This window comes from Neltuma alba, unplaced genomic scaffold (assembly GCF_004799145.2).
Source record: "Neltuma alba isolate B1F8T4 unplaced genomic scaffold, ASM479914v2 tig00010929_pilon, whole genome shotgun sequence".
NCBI lineage: Eukaryota > Viridiplantae > Streptophyta > Magnoliopsida > Fabales > Fabaceae > Neltuma > Neltuma alba.
The window spans coordinates 463,294-469,195 of NW_021635704.1; the positions used below are offsets into that span (position 1 = coordinate 463,294).

Genomic DNA, 5,902 nt, shown 5'->3' on the forward strand with positions numbered 1-5,902 from the left:
CAGAGTCAATATATAGCATCACAACCTCATATAGGAAAAAAAAGAAAAAAAGAATCAGCCCTAAAAGATTTGTGCTCCACTGGCTTTATTAGGCACAATATATATCCTTGTCACTTTCACACACGCATGGTTTCTTTCATCTTAGACTGTTTGAAATCACAAGTCAAAAAAGTATATATAAGAATTATTTTTTGTTCTTTGGGATAATATTAGCCAAGAATTTACAAAAGCCATGTCACAGCCTAAGCCGCCTTTAAACTATACAATTCGCCACTTCTGGAAAAGGTTGCAGCCTATGTATTCCATATCTCTCATCACCCATTTAAGTCTAAGTAAGTGACCATCAACCATTGATAAAGCTGAAGTCACCTTGAGATTCCTGACTTGGATAAACAAAAGGGATAAATAAAAAGACTAAACTATACCATTCGAATCTTTAGAAGAAAGCAGCAAATGTTTTATCAATTTAGTCATTAGAAGATAATTATCATCATTACAAGCTTTTGGAGTCAAATTGTGATAATTACTTTCTAAAAGCTAAATTGACAGAACATGTATTTGTCAAAGCTCAAATGATAATGTGTACTTAACGACATTAACTTATTACCTACACTTGTCTAGTTTTTTTTTGCCAGTATTCACCTACACTTTGAAAATCTGGTCCTCCATTTCTTTGGATTCCACATGAGTCTCACCACTCTTTTGAATGAGAGAACCGTCTCCTTCAGCATCAAAGCTAGCATGGACACTGTATAAGACATAGACAAGCACTGCAAAAGCCGAGAAGTATCCGAACCGAACATAGGACGGCCGGTCGAGAGAGCCTAGCAGGAACACATTCAGAAATATGGAGACAGAGGGAATCCATGGCATGAGTGGTACACCCCAGAATTCAGGCTTGCGTGCTTGGGGGACCATGCAGTAGAAAATGTTCAATATTGCAATGGTAATCACACCACAAGCAATGAGCAATCCTAATTTGGCCCTCCCAGATGGTACAAATTTCCAAATGAGGGTGAACATGAGAGAAGTGAAGGACAATGAACAGAGGAAGGACAATGTAGGCCATGGATTTGTTGTGCCAGAAACCACATATCGTCTATAGATCACAGCATTTGCCACCATGTAAAAACGAAGAGTGTTCCAATGGACACCAAGTTCAGAAGGACATTGAGATCAGTGAAAAGGGCAATCGCAGCTGTTAAGATCCCTGAAAAGCAGATTATGTGCGAATATATGAGAAAATCTGTGACTCCTGAATGCTCAGTTATGTAATTCAAACTATACCATTCAATGGCCTAGGGAGAGAAAAGAAGAGGAAAAGGAATTTCTAGCAAAGAGGTATGCGGGAAGTCAAAAATGTGCAAAGAGCATAAAGATCATGACAAAAACACATCATTCGAGGCCAACTTTAATTTAGTAGCAGCTAGATGAAGAGGAGCTATAAGGTCATCAGCATCATCAGTCAGTAGTTCCAAATTCCGATCAAGAGGAATATTTAACTCGCACAAAAGTGGCGGTAGAACCAATACAAACCACTAATTCCCCGCATGTGAGATTCTTTATTGTTCATCTAAACGGATTTTAAAGTAGGGTGACATATTCGGCAGACCACTTTTCCACCTATAAACCATTATTATTATAGATTAGAGCTTAGTCTTTCCAAGCTACGCAGCTATACATTTAATCTAGTTGTCACCGTCCTTGCATCTATATCCAGAAGAAAACAACACTGAAAAGTGTTTTTGTTAGGTGTTCACAATCAGACTTTTTAACAAAACGAGGCTGTAAAGACTGTTGGGCATCCTTCTGTAATTAACACACCCTTGCTGAATATCGTATTATGGAAATTATGTTTTCCATAATAAGTACTGTGAGGAGGACCATCCCACAGAGTATTGGCATGTGATATCCATCCATATGAGATAAGCACTAGCAAGAGGCACCAGCATTTAACAGACTCTGAATACAATGTTTAATTAGAAGCACAGGTGATTAAAAATACTCCCAGCCCCGCCTCCCCTAAAAAGGGCAAAAGGGTAAATTCATACGTGAGAGTAAGTTGCATTCATGTTCATATTGAACAAGTATCAATTCTGTGCACTTACGTGAAGATTATGCCGAAGACTACACACTCTTGAAGAAGGAAATAAATGTAATACAGCAATATAATGTATCAATTATTTAATTTGAGGGGGCAACCTATGCGGTTAAATGTCTGATAGACGTGGAGTTTTGTAAGACCAGCTTAATCTCTCGCCTCTACCATGAGATTCTTAATTCTAACTCTTTAGAACAACCATCAGAAATCACATAAAGGCTGCTGACATGAAATGAAAAAATACCCACAAAAAAGGGATAAGTATCAGCATCATTATCAATTTCGACAGGAGGAACCATGATATATAATATCTGTTGACATTTAATGACAAAACCTTGGTCTTATCACTACCAACAAACTCAAAACCAAACAACTTCACTTGATCACGCACAATGAGAAAGATCGTCCAAAGTGGGTCCCACTTGATCACAATATCAAGAACCATCTGCAAACATCAATGGCCAAATTGGCCACTAAGCGCAATCGCGAAGCACAAAGCTGGTTCTAAGCACGATTTATCATAAAGGGAACCCATAAGCATAGAGTAGTATTTGAAAACTCCTCAACCGATCAAACATTTAATAGTGGGTATAGGTAACTTGTGGGCAACGTACCAAGAAAAGCGGAAGCGTTGACAGGCGTTGAGGTCTTCGGGTGGACCCTGGCGAACCATGGAGGGACCACGTTGGACCGTCCGATCACGCACATGTACCGAGCCTGGCCCAGCATCGCCACCAGCAACGACGTCAAGATCCCGAAGCTCGCTCCCAGACCTATCACCTTCGAAACCCATCCCCATCCGTCCGATTTCCCACTGAACGCCGCCGAAAACGGCGCTTCTGGATCGATCTGCGTTCGGATCCGGATCAGACCAGATTGTGATTCGGATCATCCATGAAATATATTTTAAAAAGCAGATGTGATTCTGAAAAACTCGACTTGACTCGCTTAAAAGTAGGACAAAAGTAAAACTAACAAATAGCTTAATTGGCTTTTTTATTTTCAAAGAACTAAACCTGATAAAGGCAAGATTATTATATTCCATAACCGAATACTGAAAGTACAAATTATTTTTTATTTGTCAAGCAAGTACAAATATTTCAAGTACGAAATACATTTCTTCAAATTTTACTGAAGGGTGAATATAAAGAGTTCGAATATTAATGTGTGAGTAGTATAAATTTTAAGGCAAAAAATAATAAAAGCTGGGGATGTATACGAAATAATAATTTATTCTAAAAATTAGTGATAATAATTACCATATCGTAAGGAAGGAGTTTGGACATTGAAGCGGCCATTAAACAGTAGAGAATGGTGACGATGACGACCGATCCTGATACGCCGATGGGGATATCTTTGACGGGGTTCTGGACTTCTTCGGCCATAGTCGAAACGGCGTCGTATCCTATGTAGCTCAGGTAAACCATGGCTGCCCCCTGGAACACGCCCGAAGCTCCGTGCGGCAAAAACCCGGGTGGATTTTCCGGGTTAGCCGGCTCCGTAAAGTTCTTCCAGCTTCCTCTCCAAAAGCCCATTAGGATCACAAATGCTATGAACAGAATGTGCAGCGCCGTCAACACCATGTTCACTACTGAACTCTCCCTCGTGCTGAACAACCAATCATCACAAAATCAAAATCGAATCAAATCAATCAATCAAACTCTTATAGGAAGATGATGATGAGGCCTAGGAGCTTCATTGTGCTATAATTGTATACTTATGTACTGTATTTATTGCGTTGTTAATACGTGATATTTTGGCGATAGGAATTCTATACCTGTAGCAGATAATGAGGGTGATGAGTAAAACGACGGCCACCGCGACGATGTCGATCTCGTTGAAGCCTTCCGGAAGGGAGTGAACCGTGAACCTCCATTTCGCGGTGGAGACGCCGATCGCTGTGCCGAAATAGGCTGTTAATCCTCGGGAAACAGCGGCATTTGACAGCACATAGTCCATCACGAGGTTCGCACCGGTAATAAATGCAGCGAACTCGCCTGTCGGAATAAACGAACGGAAATTTTTAAAATCAGAGGATCATATCTTATTATCATCACAAGGATTGACTATTCAAGAGCTTATGAGCGTTAAGGTAACGGTGATAATGACTGATGAACGAACCAAAGGTGACGCGGAGGTAGCTGAAGGCGCCTCCGGCAACAGGCATATCAACGGCGAACTCAGTGTAGCAGAAAGCGGAGAGGAGGGAACAGAGGCCGGCAATGGCGTAAGAGAGAACAACGGCGGGTCCGGCATAAAGACGGCTGGCGCGGCCGGTGGTGACGAACACTCCGGCACCGACCATGCCACCGATTCCAAGGCCGACCAAGTCATACCACCGGAGGGTCTTGCGCATGTCAGAGCCGGAGCGAGCTCGTACACAACTCATCTCTTCGTAAGAAGTAGAGAGGGAAAGAGCTCGTCGAGCGAGCCGAGTCGGAGTGTGAGAGAGGGCTTGGAGGTAGGCTAGGAAGCTGGAGAATGATGAGCCGTGGCTCGCCATTACGCCCCTCGGTCGCTTTCTGCGTTGGTTATGGAGGAAGAAGAAGACGACGCTGAGGATGATGCTGATTGCTGAGGATGGGCAGCCTCTAACTCCAGTTATAAAGGCTGCGCATAATACAAAAATAAATAAATAAATATTTCTAATATACTCTTCCGATAGTCTCTTGTTAATTATTTTATTTTACTTTATTTTTTATATATCGGCCAAAATCCGTGCTTGTAAATTTTATTCATTGACCTAGTGCTTTCTGAGTATCAATTACTAAAATATTACCTTCGATCCTTAATATAAGACTTTATTTGACTTTATATTGGTCCTAAATATAATATCTCAATCCATTTTGACTCTCATATTTACTCAATTTTTTTCAAGATAATCCTTTTAATAGTTATAGTTTTAGCCAACATACTTAATTAATAAGGATATTTTAAGAAAGACGACACCTATTTATTACAAATAACCAACTTAACTTTTTTACTTAATTTTCTCAAATTAGTCAACTTGCTCTTATAATTAGAACTGGAGGTAGTATTAATATACATTTTATGCATAAAAACATATCAGTCTTTAAAATTAATAGAATTTCTAAATAATAAATTTTCATAAATTTTTTCTGTTGAATTCTATTTTATTTATTTTTATAAATTACTCTATTCATTTCTTAATACATGACACCTTATAAGTTTTTTATTAGTCTTCAATCTAAAATACTTTCTACATTGGCAAAAAAAACATAAAATACTTTATAAAAATTAGTGAAAATATAGGATGAAAAGAAATAACACTTTTCCAGAGGGTTTGAATTAATTCTCACCACTTAAAGTCTTAAACTTGCTTAGGATGATCACATGATGCACATTGTTTCGATCAAATTTTACCTTTTTACTGTCAAATCAAATATTAAATATTAAATGAAAGTGCAATGAGATGATTTCGTAAAACACTGGTGAATTAATTAAGATTTATAATTTTGTATACGTGAACGCAAAGGAAAAGTGTTTTCTTATACCCTTTATTGTTTTCTATTTTTAAGTAAAACTCTAAATACCACGATTCTCAAAGCATATAACATGCCCAGGAATACACGAAAGGGAAGAGAACATTTATTACAAAGACTTTTTAATTTTCAGAAAAAGGTTGAGAATTCCATAGCGGCTGAATAAACAAAACGGTGGCACGTGGAACCTTGCGCAGAGACGCGGATGTACAAACTACAAGGGAGAAATTAGGTATTTCCATGTGAAAATGTAACGCGTAAATTTTGATGAGAAAAATGGAATGAAATCAATAAATTG

At 38.8% G+C, this 5,902-nt stretch overlaps 1 pseudogene; it reads right to left on the bottom strand.

Moving 5' to 3' along the window:
* Nucleotides 1-435: 435 nt before the first annotated feature.
* LOC114760067 (cationic amino acid transporter 7, chloroplastic-like) lies at nucleotides 436-4,620 on the bottom strand (annotated as a pseudogene).
* Between the last annotated feature and the right edge of the window lie 1,282 nt (nucleotides 4,621-5,902).